The sequence below is a fragment of the Epargyreus clarus genome, unplaced genomic scaffold (assembly GCF_041222505.1).
Source record: "Epargyreus clarus isolate Ecla_fem2 unplaced genomic scaffold, WU_Ecla_fem_2.2 ptg000007l, whole genome shotgun sequence".
In the NCBI taxonomy this organism is placed as follows: Eukaryota; Metazoa; Arthropoda; class Insecta; order Lepidoptera; family Hesperiidae; genus Epargyreus; species Epargyreus clarus.
Window position 1 is genome coordinate 18810785 of NW_027332215.1, and position 16236 is coordinate 18827020.

The window sequence follows — 16236 nt, forward strand, 5'->3', positions numbered from 1 at the left end:
GTTGGGGGGTAGGGCGAGAAACTCCTCTTCCGTCTCGCTTGCCACCGTCTCCCTCTTCTGCCGCCAATTTGAGGGTAGGGCGAGATTTCTTCTTCCCATCTCGCTCCTTCCCGCCTTCTCCCTCTTCAGGGTCCATCGGGGGGGTAGTTTGGAATCTTCCGCCACCGCCTTATTTTTGCAGCCGATCTTCTTGCGTGGATCTTCCCAACACCGGGCCCCTTTGCTATCAAAGGGTGGGTGTTGGGGGGCCAAGTAAGTTTTAGCCGGCTACGCCGGTCGTCGCACTCGCGCGTGTGGGGGGTTGTGTGCACAGCTCCAGAGCAGCGCCGAACGCAGTCGCAGTGAACATTTGCGGTTCGACTCCGGAGGCACCACCACCACACCTACTTCTACATAATAACATAAATGTTATGAATTGTTATCTTCGGCTGAAGGATGTAATGTAGTAGAAAACAAGAAGTAAAAAAGGTCGTGAAATATGTCGTGTAGTATGTTTAATACCAGTATACTCATTTTTATCGGCAAAAAAGGAATTTAAAAGTATTACATTGTCTCTATAATTTCAGGTAACATGGGCGACAGATTCCAGAAAGGTCCGCGGGCCGGAGAGTGTCACGGGTCACATGCAGCCCGCGGACCTCGTTGTGCAGTAGGTACTGGTGTAAAATGTTAACCTCCACTTGCTGATTTATCCAATTGTAGGTCTTTGGACTTTATATGGGAACCTTACAGGTTTAAAGTAGGATTCTCTGTAGACTCACGTGACATGGACGTATAAGGACGAATACAAACACCCAGAGGAGAACATACAAAAACACAATACAGTACTCTTACCATGAGTTTTACGTTTTGACAAATATGACTGTTTTGGTATTTGGTTACGTATTTGCCCATACAAATTCCAATCAGCGCCCTTAGCGGATTGTATCAGAGCTATAGTGTCAGTAACGTAACATTAAATGTCTAAATTGACAAAATGGCGCTTTATGTTTTCTCTCTCGTTTTTGCGAACATGTGAGGCAGACAAAAACACTTGAGCACTTACTTATTGTAACGTTTACTCAGTCTACTGAAGCAAACGGAACAGCATAATGGATTGAGAAACGTAACGTAAAATTGTTTTGAAAACTCATGGTAAGGATACAGATATCTAAATTTTCATTCAGGTGTCTGTCCGCTTGGGAATCGAACCCGGAACTCTTTGCGAGTGAAACCGGTATGTTGTCGGCTCCGTCAATAGGTTCCGGTCAATAGGTTCGTCTATACGTTCTCTACTCTTAAATAAAGTAAACAAACACTAAGAAAGTTTGCAAACTGATAATATAGGGGTAGAATGTGTTATGGAAATCCGTGAGTTTATAGTTATCCAAGTGAAATTTACTATAACTAAGTAATTATATGTAGGTATAAGGCTTTTGGTTACAAATCAAATTAAAGTATGGAATCGTTTTTGAAAACTCCATATCTACACGACGTAAGATGGGGTTACTTATATTTTGTATTATTATTTATCACGAAGCCGCGGTTAACTGTTAGTGAATACTTAATTTGAACTCATTTAGTTCCGTACCCAAAGGGTAAAAACGGAACCTCAGAAAATTTTTACAATCCGTTTACCACCATAACTGGTATTTATTATATTAAATAAGAACCATAAAACATATTTTAATAAAGTTATTTTAATTTTATTATACGTTGTGTACGTATCATTCATGATCACCCCAACGCCATCTATTGTTTTGTCATATAACTAAGTATTGTTGAAAATAATAAAATGAATAAAAATAAGTAAAAAAGAATGAACATTAGTGGTACGGAAGCGTCCATGTGCGAGTTCGACACGTACTTGGCGAATTATTTGTATTCGTGAAAGTCGTGTGATCTCTACCAATTCTCACTTGGCCAGCAATATAGAGAATAGCCTACATCCCCCTTACTCAAACGAAAACCGAGCCCAGCAGAAGGATAGTAAGATGCTATCCTGCCATAATGTTATTCGTGGGAAGCAACCCCTCAAACTACCAAAGGAAATCTGTGTAGCACAGATTTTTAATTTCAAATTACTTATATCTAAGTAAATATATGTTATTTGAAATCAAATTTTATACAATAGCAATTACAAATTATAATTACAGATATATATATATACAGGGTGATTTTTCAAACGGGCCTTCAAGGCCAAATACCAAACTATAAGGATTAGCGAAAAATGCTGAAAGGAGTTACGAGGCCGATTTTGACAAAAACTAAAACTGCATCATTCGTTTTTTTAAATATCTTTTTCCCTAGCTGGGAATCGAACGAGTTCATTTTGAAAAAAAAATACACCTATATTATTCCACTACCTGATAGTGTCTACAGATTTTCGGAGTTTCGTTTACTACATCTGTAGTAAACGAAACTCCGCCCATAGCAAGTTAAATCTATTATAATGGTCCTAAAAATAACCTTAACTATGTCGGACATAAAAATATAAATTCTTGGAGAACAAAACGTCCGTTTCGAGTGATTTTAAGTATTGAGCCAAAAAAATTGTTGATACGCGAAATGTTAAAATTGATCAATGGCGGGAAGTTAACTGCCAAATTAATATTAAAAAATAAGTATTTTCTTTAAATCGAGGCTTTTCCTTTAGTTTGTCATTTATCATTACTTCTCAGATTTTGATCCTTATACGCAACACTATCAGATAGTGGAATAATATAGAGGATGTATTTTTTTTTTTCCAAAATGAACTCGTTCGATTCCCGGCTAGGCAAAAAGTTATTTTAAAAAAGTAATGATGCAATTTTAGTTTTTATCAAAATCGGCCTCGTATTATTTAGATATATATATATAGATATACAACTTATATAAAACTTGACCAAAAAATAAGTCTTTAAGATTACGTAAAATTTAAAGTAATGTAAAATTTAAATTAAAAAAAATATATAATTAAAATATTATTATTTTTAATTTTTTTTTTATTGTATAATTTACTTATTTTTATTGTTACATACAAATTTATTTATTAAGAACAAAATTACAATAATAAAAAAGGGTACAATATATTTAAAAGAGAAGAAAGGATTCAAAAAAGAAAAAAAGACAAATTTAAACAAAAAAGCATGAAATGTCCCAGGTATGCTCTCGGGTGGAATCGAACCACCGCCTCCCAGCTTAGCAGCCGAACGCGCTAACCACTGCGCCACGAGAGCTCTTCTAGATGAGGGCGAAATTTTGCTACAGTTTGCACTCTATATACTTTTAAAATATTGATTGTGTCTGTTTACAATGTTTTTGTCTCTAAATTATATTTTTTTCGCTGGCTTACTTTTTATCATGAAATGAAGTATTTAAATTAGGCCTTGGAAATGAAATTTGTGGATAGATCGCTTAGAATATTTGTAATAAGCAGGTCAAAATACATGTCCATACGAAAATTCAGATTATTCGAAGATATGGACTTTATGAAACTACACCGCTTCAGCGAACACACCACGTGCTACTAATTATATCTTATCCTCAATACTATAAAGGCTCTAAGAGCATCTTGAAACAAGTAAAAGGCTTAATTTGTTGCCCAAGTTACACGTAAGTAACATAGTGGTGTAAAGATTAAAGTTCTAACCGATTGGAGACCTTTGGGGTTTGGGACGATGTAAGTGTGATACGGAATAAAGTAGGCTAAAATGTTATTGTAGTGGGTAGTGCGACACCCACAGATGCGAACAGTACCCTTACCATGAGTTTTTACGTTTTGACAAATATGACTGTTTTGGTATATGTTTACATATTTGCCCATACAAATTCCAATCAGTGCCTAGCGGATTGTATCAGAACTATAGTGTCAGTAACGTAACATTAAGTATCTAAATTAACAAATGGCGCTTTATGTTTTGTCTCTCTTTTTTGCGAACATGCGAGGTAGACATAGACTTGAGCACTTATTGTTACGTTTACTCAGTCAACTAAGCAAACGGAACAGAATAATGAATTGAGTAAACGTAACGTAAAATTGTGGGATATTTTGTAAACTCATGGTAAGGGTATAGTACTCCAGTCTCATTTTCGGCTTATGAAACAGATGGGGTTGTTCCAAGTGAATTCTTAGTAGTAGACTGCTTAGTTCTGTTCAGGATTTCATACGTTGACTAAAGATATCTTGATTGTGTAAGCACAGGTACAGTGTAGGCACTGATAGGAAGTCGCGGGTAACTGCGGGTACCCACGACTTCCTACGCGTGATAAATCATAATACAAAATATCAATAAACCCCATCTTACCTCGTGTAAGTATGGAATTTTCAAAAACGATTCCATACTTTAATTTGATTTGTAACCAAAAGCCTTATACCTACATATAATTACTTACTTATACTAAAATCCCTATATTATCAATTTGCAAACTTTCCTAGTGTTTGCTCACTTTTTTTTAAGAGTAAAGAACCTATAGGGTCGGTACATATCTGACGGAAAATGCGTCGAGCGTATCATCGGTCGCGTCTATTCGGTTAAGTCTGGTTAGATCTGCCACATTACGCGTCTTGTCTTGCCTGTACACAAACGATCTCTGCTGATGTTGCATTGTCTGTTTTTTCATAGTTATGTGTGTATTAGAAATTAATTATCACTTGCTTAAACGGTGAAGGAAAACATCGTGAGGAAACCTGCCTTAGAATACCTGAGAAATCTTAAAAAAGTTTTCAAAGCTATATGAAGTCTACCAATTCACACTTGGGAGCGCGGTTGACTAAGTCCTAAACCTTATCATTCTGACAGGAAATCCGTGCCCAGCAGTGGGACAGTAATGGGTTGATGATGATGATGATAATAACTAGTCGTGAAATCGTGAATGACCGATCAAAAGTAGCGTGTCTGCTCCGTCAATTTTGATCCTTGGCAACTACCTATACTAACAATGTAATCCAATAATCGCACACTTTTTATTGCCGAGGGGTTGAATATTAAAACTACAGCGGCCCCTTGCGTTGGACAACTCGCATAATTGGATCGACACCAAGCCCAAATTAGTTTGTGAAATATGCATAAAATTATTATAAGACAAGGTTTATTTACTCCGCAATTATTATACTTTTAATTATTTGCAAAGCGAGGGCGCTGCCATCGTTCATATTTATTAGGTTTTTATTCATTTTTTCCAAATGAATGCCAGTTCCTTATTAAAATAGGGGGATTTTCTATTAGGCGTTTTGACGCCTTCTTAGCTCAAATAAAATGTAATCACCATTCTATTTAATATTTATAGAAAGCTTTTATCTTTATTTTTTATAAAAAGCTTTAGAATAGCAAAAGGTGTCGAAGGTTATTATTTTACTTACGGAAACATTTGAATGGCGTCGGAAAATAAAAAACGCTTCTTCGAGAAAAAATACATGCATGCAGTGTTTGTATAATATAATTTTATTTAGAAATCGATGAGATGAAATATAATAAGTTACAAATAATATTTAACACTAAAATCAAAGGCAATATAACTGAACTATAATATTAAAACTTCTTTGGCCACTCACGCAAGAGACATAGGGATCCAATAAGTAGGCGAGTTTTCAACTTATTTGTATATTAAAAATTAATTATAAATATAGATGGTAGAACCCTTTGTGGTTCGACTGCGGCGGCACCACCTTCTCACCTATTTTTGCCCCGTAACAGCAGTGTTAAGCGTTGCTGTATTCTGATTTGAAGGGTGTGGTAAGGGAGACATACTTTTCCGAGGCGTTGCAGCTTAGTCCTTAGGGGTAGCGGCGCATCTGTGGCCGACCTTAGGTAGGAATATCCAATCCTATATGGGGTTGATTACAGATGTCCATGGGAGGCAGTAGCCACTTACCATCAGGTGGACTGCATGCTCGTCTGCTACTCCTATATTATAAGAAAAATATATTTGCTCATGTAGTGTAAAAAAAAATATTTAAGTACGTACTCTAAAATTTAAATATCCTAAACAAAAATACTTTATAATTATATAATTTTCAAATTTCATACATCATGGTATTAAGATTATAATAAGTGAGGAACTGTTCGATCTGGTGCCTACATCACCCTTCCTTCATCGCACCACTCGCCGAAGGATGAGGTTCCATCCACATCAGCGTGACCCGTGGCGGTCCTCCACGGTTCGGTTTGCACGGTCATTTTTACCGCGTACGTGCAAAATGTGGAATGAACTTCCTCCTGAGGTATTCCCTCAGGACTATGACATGGGACTCTTCAAGAGGTGTGTAAAAAGAACTCTCCTTCAAAGCCGGCGATGCATTGGCGACTCCTCTGGTGTTGCAAATGTCCATAGGCGACGGTGACTACTTTCCATCAGGTAGCCCGTCTGCTAGTACAAGCATATATGATACAGCAGTGATTAGTGATCTCTCATTTTGGGGTCCGATGTTCAAACCCCAGGCACTCAGATTTTTCAAAAGTATGTGAATTTTAGAAATAAATAGCTTAAACAATACTCCGGTAATCTGCACTCCTGATAACTCGAGTAAAAGAATTCTGAAGAGGGTGTGAAATCTATCTATTTATACTTGACTATGGCCAAAATCCCTCGATGACGAAAGATAAGAAGAAAATAAAAATGACTCCATGACATAGCTGACGTCATGGAGACCATTCTTGGTTCGATTCTAGAGGCACCACCGCCTCGCCAACTTCGGCCTTACACCAGCAGTGTAGCGCTGCTATAATTGGTACATATATCTTATATATAAAATTCTTGTGTCACAATGTTAATTAACGATTTTCACCAAATTTTATATGCGTATTCAATAGGTCTGAGAATCGGCTACTATCTATTTTTCATACCCCTTAGTGATAAGGGTTGTTCACCCTTAACATTTTTTTATTTATATTGCAACACAACGTTTGCCGGGTCAGCTAGTAATACATAAAATATAAGGTACAGCACTCAATCCAGCCGATCCAACTTAGTGTTTTCTCAGATTTGCCGCTATACCTGAGGACTTTAGAATTCTTCGTCAAAGTATGTCTCTTTTACCAAACCCTTCAAACCACAATAGCAACTGCTGTTATTAGGCGAAAATACATTCATAATTTAATGCACAGAGAAATGAAAACATAGAAATGCATGAATTGAAAGCTACAATTCATACAATATTCGCTCCCGACTTTACTCTGATCCATTGCCCATTGTGAACAGTTAGAGCCCAGGTTCTATAGGAACTCATATAACTGCACGAAGCCACATCACGCTCTGGTCCCATTGCCCACTAATCCCTTTGATATTTAACGGTAAATCGTTCATTTACCAATGACAATACACGTATTACAAGTAGCCTGTTCGAAACATCCTTACTAATATTATAAATGCGAAAGTAACTTTGTCTGTCTGTCTCTTCGTCACGCCTAAACCACTGACCCAATTTGGATGAAATTTTGTACAGAGATACTTTGAGACCCGAAAAAGGACATAGGCTACATTTTTTTGCAAATAGATTTCTGTATATTAGTATAATTTTAATTTTTGGTAACGATGTCGTCATTAAAAACGAGTTTCGGGCGCTTACGTGGCTTACACTGCTTAAACCGTAAGATATATATAACAATAATGTACTAGAGAATTATAGTTCTTTAAATAACCTACAAATAAGTCTGCGATGACATATGTCTATCTATTAAGGGTGACTCACAATAAGCATTATTATCTTTAAAATATGAATAAAAAATATTGGGCTATTTGCGAACCTATTTTGTCCATTTCATTATTAAACTTTATCCAAAGTAATATGTAAGTCACTTTGTTTATTTAATGTAGATAAAAATTATGCTTTACACTATATCATTTGGATGAATATTTAAGGAGATATTGCAAATTCAAAAACACGCGCAACGTATAAATTCACTCAGCGAAACGTTTCATCGGTCGCTGTTGTCTCTTAGAAATCTACGTATAGTTACTCGTACTTTACTAATTCATGTTATATAAGTAGTTGATCATAACTTTAAATTTTTAGGCAATCCGCTAATAGTTTGAGGTTATAGTTTGAGGTCTTTGAAATATCGTAAGTCACACTTTCTAAAAGTTATAGTCACTATTTGTGTTTATACATATAAATACTAGGTACACACAATATGGTGGTATACCCATTAGGATAATATATCTATGGGTATACCTATTACATGACACATAATGAAATAATCATGTCAGCTTATTCCGCAGACTTTTGAATTTCCCCAGGTAATGTTTTTTTAATTTTTTATAAAATTATGATCTTAAAAAGTAGAACTTAAGTATTTGTCAATAAAATTAATAATTTTTACCACGGTTTTATTTTTAACATTATTATTAGAGATTCGTAATAATATATTCATTTCTTAGGTCGTTTCAAGAACATTATACACAACAACATAGCATATATGCATGCTTAGCAACATTAAAATGGCTAGTGGCGCCCCTGCCACATATACAGAAAAGTTAGTTGGACTATAACGGACTTCTTTTCTTAGTATTTTTATTATATCTACTTATATCGAAACATATGACGTGACATCACCTTCACAGATTTACGCCATGTCACTCAATTTATACTCAATATAGGATAATTACGATTTATTTTATTTAAGGGAAAGAAGACACACTCTACTGGGACTGGGAAACTGGGAGGACTGACATAAAAAAGAGTATATGTATATTGTATGTGCTTGTGTGAAATATATGGTATTGTGTAATGTTTTTTTTATTGATTTAGTGTTCTTTATATGCATTATTTAAAAAAAAGTTAGCATTCAGCACTTCTTCTCTACATAAACTGTGCAGAGATCAATGTTCAGAGTTAAAGTTAAGTTGTAAGTATTAGTGGTAGAGTACCGAGAAATTTACAATAAAACGTCCCAAGTTTTATTGTAAATTTCTGTCATCCATTTAATGCTCGTCATGGTGTAATTTACGCGGAACAATGTCGACATGCGCAGTTAAGTGGTGCTAAAACACGAAATCGAAGAAAAGGTGTGGAGAAATCTCGTTTCATTCGTAAATGCTCTAAAAACTACACTTTTTAAATAAGGAAATAGATCACAGTGACAATTTCAATTGTCAAAACTGGTTACATTTTCTTGTTAGGAGTGAGTAATCTTTACTAATCTATGGCTGACATTAAAAATCCTAGACATTTTTTTATGTCTTTCTGAATTAAATCTCTTAGATTTTTAAGAGCTTAACTCTATTTTACAAATTTTCGAACTTCTTAACTAGAGTATCAGGACATATTTTATAACGAGGATTGATACACTAACATAATCTTAAAACATTTTAATACAAAAAAGTGTTTAAATCAATACAACGCAGAATATGATACTGTATTTTGAAACGACCTACAGGCGTTTCCGTGGTGTAGCGGTTATCACGTCTGCTATCACGCAGAAGGTCCTCGGTTCGATCCCGGGCGGAAACATACATTGTTTGCCTGAATGATTTTTTGTTTTTCAGTATATTTGCTGATATAAAAAATATATATATTTTTCATTCGGTAATTGTGTTTTTAAAATGATCTTTAAATTTCCATGAATTTATTTTTAGAAACAGTAAAACTATAAGAAACTCACGAAAATAAATATTCTATTTGGCGTTTTACTCTGACACATGTAAGAAATAAAAATAGAAAATTCTGGAATTTTACTGCGAAAAATGGTAGTCAAGAGTAAACGCTAAACAGTAAAAAAAAATTAATATAGGCGACAAATTAGGTCCTAGGAAGCTGCAAGGAGAGGGCCGCGGGTCACCTGTGGCCAGCAGACCATGAGTTGTGTAGCACTGGTATGGAATAGTAGGTCTTGGGACTTTATATAGGATCCTTTCACATTTAAGTTAGAAATTCTTTATTTCCATCATACTCGTCCGTCTGCGTAAGTTTCGTAAAAAGGAGTACAAAGTTTTTGTTTCACTTATTAATATATAGATATTATAGATAATAAAGTAGGTACATTTTGGAATAAAATATTATATCTATATGCTTCTTATATTTAAAATTCTCGTGTTACGTTGTTAATACTCGTTGTTACAATGTTAGTTACCGTCCTAGTCCGACACGGCTTTACCGATTTTCACCAAAATTTATATGCATATTCAGTAGGTCTGAGAATCGGCTACTATCTATTTTTATACCCCTAAGTGATAAGGGTTGTTCACCCTTAACATTTTTTTATTTATATGGCAACGTTTGCTGGGTCAGCTAGTAATGTATATAACGTTTGTGGAACGGTTATGTGCGTTAGTTTGAAAATCTATTCCCTATATACTGTCGATAAAAGCTACTTGCAACAGTTCACTTCCGAATTATATGTTTTGGTATCGAAACCTAACTATAGTTTGGTTTTGATGTCCTAACCTGCGACGACGACGACGCACGATGTATAGAAAAGTGTCATATTTAAATTGATCAGGACTACCATGAGTTTACAAAAGTATTACTCGCTAGCGACTGCGTAAAATAAATGTATGAAAAATTGTACAGCGCCTCTGGTGGTTACTCGTAGAACTAAAATCCGTAGTGGCATAACTCGATACGTAAAAAACCTATCGAAATCAAATCGCTAGCGAATGTCATTATTATCTATTGCCATACAAATTCGGTCCCATGAGTCATTAATTTGACAGACGTTGTCAAGAAATACCGTAACGATAGTAGTCATGTTATTCACTAGCAAAATGACAATAGTTTTCTATTTACAATTTCTATAGTGGCGTTTCTATGCTAACTCATGGTAGTGCTACAGATTGTTCATTTAAACCATAGTTTTAACTAGTAACGTCTATTTAAGATTGTAGATTATATGTATTTTTTTGCAATTCTATGTGATATTATTTACTCTAGATTCTAAGTGGTAAGTTCTAACTCTGCAAGGAAACAAACAAGTCCATATGCTTACTACTATCGCTATCTATTGTAGGAGATACCAAAACATAAATTACATCGTTATTAATAAACAATCTATCTCTTTTTTCCTATCGAAGATTGAATTGAAGAATCTTTGGCAGGAATAAAAAGAGATAGTTTAAATATTGATAACGGGACCATGACCATATTATATGAAAAAACATTTTTTATATCACTGGTTCAATAATAGCCCAACACAAAGTTCCACGCTTCCAATATGCTCTACAAAGTTAATATTTCATAAAAGGCGCATATTTTCAGTATCAAGCACTACAGTTCATTCGCTTAACTCCATAAAATTGTATTATGGCAACAGAGCAGCTAAATTAATTTCATGTACAGTGCCATCCTCTTTACGGGGCCTAAAACGAACAATAAGTTCAAATTGCATTAAAAACTTCGCAGACTCCATAAATATGCAGCACTTTAATGTTTTATAGCCTGTGGACGATGGACTCTGCTTCATTGGACGCGGAAATACATTTATTTAAAAGTAAAAATATTTATTCGTATTAAGCATTAAGGAGTTTTGTTAACTTCGAAATGTGTAAATATTTGGTTCCAATGGATTTGTGGTTTGCGATGATTGGCTGACCCCTCATGTTTCTGTCAAAACTTCTTATAGACATTTGAAAGTTAGAAACATAATTTTACACGGTGTATTGTACTAACAAAGGTTATAAGTAGGAACCAAGAACGAATAATCGCAATCAATGAGAGTGACTAAGTATATAAGGAAAAACTATTTTTATATTATACTAGCTGACCCGGCAAACGTTGCGTTGCCATATAAATGAAAAAATGTTAAGGGTGAACAACCCTTATCACTTAGGGGTATGAAAAATAGATAGTAGCCGATTCTCAGACCTACTGAATATGCATAAAAATTTTGGTGAAAATCGGTAAAGCCGATTCGGAGGAGTACGGTAACTAACAATGTGACACGAGAATTTTATATATAAGATTTAATTCGATACTTGATTTTACAAACAAAAGTATACAAACATTATTTCTATCTATATCTAAAACATACAACTATATTTAACACATTATTGACATTTCCTAATGAGTAAAATATTTATAATATGATTATTTTCATGTTTTTATTACGCCGCAAGTGAAAGATAATCGATTGAAATTGCACAATATTCTAACAGTTAAAAGTAAAGCTTAAAGCATACTGTATTGAATGTTTAGCAGATGTACCCTTTTTCTAAATAATAGGGTTGGTCTCCCCTTTAGTGAATTATTGTGCAAAATAGCCGCAGAGGTGCCGTGGGGATTTCTTTAAAACCCTCGCAAGGTAGGTATTTCATTATATTTGCCATTTTGATAAATTAGTGAAATAAAAATTGAAAATTAAAATAATATTTTTAAAAAATATGCTTAGTAATGAATCGTCATTTAAGTGATGTTATATTGAATCAGTGAGTCGAAAGACGTTATTACAAATTGTCATTTGAGTAATTAAGGATTGATAGGAGAGAGCGGCCTAAGGTTCGATTCCTGGTAAGAAACGTCTGATTATGAAAGTTAACATTACACATTGAAGGAAAACATCGTTTTATGTATCGAGGGGGAAACCTTCAAAAGGTACCCGACAACGTGGGAGCGACGCCGGGTTATGTGGGATTTTTACCGCACTAAAACCCCCCCGGTGGCCGTCCTCTGCGCTGCGTAGAGGGCTGCGGGATCTCCAAAGGAACGAAACTGGAGTCCTCTTAGCGCGTTGCCCCGTCGGGCACCGCCCAGGTGAGCTGGACGCTCGCCACACTATCTGGTGCGTACGACGGTATGCGACCACACATACCGTCGTCCTTCCCGCGGCCGCTGGCCGGGCGGTTCGACCTCCCACTCTTGCCGCCCGCAACCCCAGAAGCCCCCTTTTAGTCGCCTTTTACGACAGGCAGGGGATACCGTAGCCCTATTCTGGAACTACAGGGACAAAATCGATATGCCTGAGAGTACTTAAAAAAAGATTTTTAAATTGTGTGTAGTCTACCTATATTTGACTCGGGTGTAGATGGCCTAATCCTTCTCATTCTGAGAAGAGATTCGTGACCAGCAGTGGAACAACAACGGGTTGACGATATCTAATGAAGAACTTAAAGTAAATTACATACCAAGATTTTACAATTATTATTGTACATTAAACCTACTATGTTATTCTGTAACACAGTTTCGTGCATATATCTCGAAAGCTGAATTCTCGATGAAATATCAAATTCAAAATTGACCGCTCGCGCCGCGCTTCCATATGTAGAGATGAACTATATGAATATATTATAGTCCGCGAGGTCTAAGCTGAGCTTTGCATTTGTGTGCACATGGACAGTGTAGGTGTGAAGTCCAATTGCGTCTTTTAATTGGTTTAAACCGGTTTATACTGCTTTAGGCAATTTAACTAAAAATAATAAAATTTATTTTTGAGAGTTCTTTTATCTGACTCTACTTTTGTGTTCACTCACACTCTCGGACTACACCGATCATCCACTTTCATTGTTAACGAAACACGAATACACTTCTTTTATTTTCAATTGTTTCACGCGGATCGAGATTGTATACGAGTATAAAATTCGTGTTACCGTGCATGCTATTCATATTATCAATCCGTCAAATGTTTGCCTACCAAATATTGCACGACTCATGATGCGAAGCATCAGAGTGCTTTACGATCGAAAAATTTTTTTCGCTTCATTTTGGCGGCTATTTTTATTATTATAGCCTTGATAGTTCACGGAATCAAGATATTTTGCACACTATTGTCGAGATAATTTAATGGAGATTAATTCCATACTTTTTAAAAATTGATTTACTGCAATAGAATTGGAAAAAAACACCAAAATAGGTCAAAAAAATTTCCTGTCTGTCATGTGTGAAACCTGAAAACACTGTAACTTGTGAAAAAATCCATCATTTGAGTTAAAAAATTCTAATCGACGATTGTAGGTCACTGAATGCGAATGATTAATTAATTCAGTGTCGTTTAATTGCAATTAATAAAAAACGAAAACTACAAGACTGTATATCTATCTATAGATATTATGTACATTTATTCCACCAGGGGCGCTTGTGCAGTACCTTCTTCCTACTACAGCTGTTTTTTCGGCAATTAATTTTGAACGACTTAAGGTTTTTTTTTTATATTTCATAATTAAATGAGCATTATGAGTCGTGCACTTTTGGATTTTCCAAACTTTTGGAACTTTACAATTTCTAGGCGGGAGTTTTGTCAGATTTCGATTTTTGTACGCATAGTATGTGATACATTTGTTATTAATAACCCTTAGTATTTGATGCAATGTTTATATATTCCCTGAGTATAGACAAAAAGACATAAGCATGTATGTAAACAACTTACTCGGGTATATTCGATACTCATCACAATTCTTGTCCGTCTCTGCAGAAGGAATTAGAATTAGAAGCTATATTACATATAAACATAAATAATGAGCCCGTGCACAAAACAAATTTTCAATATTTTTTGATCCGCACCCCTGTCTCCCCTTTTACAATTACAAGGAGGCAGGAGGGGTTATTGTTAGAGCGTATCAATGAGGATTACACGTACGTAGTTTAAATATTGATAACGGGACCATGACCATATTATACGAAAAAAACATTTTTTATATCACTGGTTCAATAATAGCCCAACACAACGTTCCACGCTTCCAATATGCTCTATAAAGTTAATATTTCATAAAAGGCGCATATTTTCAGTATCAAGCAAGCACTATAGTTCATTCGCTTAACTCCATAAAATTGTATTATGGCAACAGAGCAGCTAAATTAATTTCATGTACAGTGCCATCCTCTTTACGGGGCCTAAAACGAACAATAAGTTCAAATTGCATTAAAAACTTCGCAGACTCCATAAATATGCAGCACTTTAATGTTTTATAGCCTGTGGACGATGGAATTTGCTTCATTGGACGCGGAAATGCATTTATTTAAAAGTAAAAATATGTATTCGTATTAAGCATTAAGGAGTTTTGTTAACTTTGAAATGTGTAAATATTTGGTTCCAATGGATTTGTGGTTTGCGATGATTGGCTGACCCCTCATGTTTCTGTCAAAACTTCTTATAGACATTTGAAATTTAGAAACATAATTTTACACGGTGTATTGTACTAACAAAGGTTATAAGTAGGAACCAAGAACGAATAATCGCAATCAATGAGAGTGACTAAGTATATAAGGAAAAACTATTTTTATATTATACTAGCTGACCCGGCAAACGTTGCGTTGCCATATAAATGAAAAAATGTTAAGGGTGAACAACCCTTATCACTTAGGGGTATGAAAAATAGATAGTAGCCGATTCTCAGACCTACTGAATATGCATAAAAAATTTGGTGAAAATCGGTAAAGCCGATTCGGAGGAGTACGGTAACTAAAATTGTGACACGAGAATTTTATATATAAGATTTAATTCGATACTTAATTTTACAAACAAAAGTATACAAACATTATTTCTATCTATATCTAAAACATACAACTATATCTAACACAGTCATTATTGACTTTTCCTAATGAGAAAAATATTTATAATATGATTATTTTCATGTTTTTATTACGCCGCAAGTGAAAGATAATCGATTGAAATTGCACAATATTCTAACAGTTAAAAAAGTAAAGCTTAAAGCATACTGTATTGAATGTTTAGCAGATGTACCCTTTTTCTAAATAATAGGGTTGGTCTCCCCTTTCGTGAATTATTGTGCAAAATAGCCGCAGAGGTGCCGTGGGGATTTCTTTAAAACCCTCGCAAGGTAGGTATTTCATTATATTTGCCATTTTGATAAATTTGTAAAATAAAAATTGAAAATTAAAATAATATTTATAAAAAATATGCTTAGTAATGAATCGTCATTTAAGTGATGTTATATTGAATCAGTGAGTCGAAAGACGTTATTACAAATTGTCATTTGAGTAATTAAGGATTGATAGGAGAGAGCGGCGGAGAGAGAGAGGAAGGTTCGATTCCTGGTAAGAAACGTCTGATTATTTTTTGTTATCGAGGGGGAAACCTTCAAAAGGTACCCGACAACGTAGGAGCGACGCCGGGTTATGTAGGATTTTTACCGCACTAAAACCGTCCGTCAGTGGCCGTCCTCTGCGCTGCGTAGAGGGCTCCGGGATCTCCAAAGGAACGAAACTGGAGTCCTCTTAGTGCGTGGCCCCGTCGGGCTCCGCCCAGGTGAGCTGGACGCTCGCCACACTATCTGGTGCGTACGACGGTATGCGACCACACATACCGTCGTCCTTCCCGCGGCCGCTGGCCGGGCGGTTCGACCTCCCACTTTTGCCGCCCGCAACCCTACATGGACAAAATCGATATGCCT

At 35.5% G+C, this 16236-nt stretch overlaps 1 non-coding gene across 1 annotated transcript; it reads right to left on the reverse strand.

Moving 5' to 3' along the window:
* Positions 1 to 3124: 3124 nt before the first annotated feature.
* Positions 3125 to 3197, reverse strand: TRNAS-GCU (transfer RNA serine (anticodon GCU)). Its single transcript has one exon. It is a non-coding gene; the product is annotated as a tRNA-Ser (tRNA).
* Positions 3198 to 16236: the final 13039 nt, after the last annotated feature.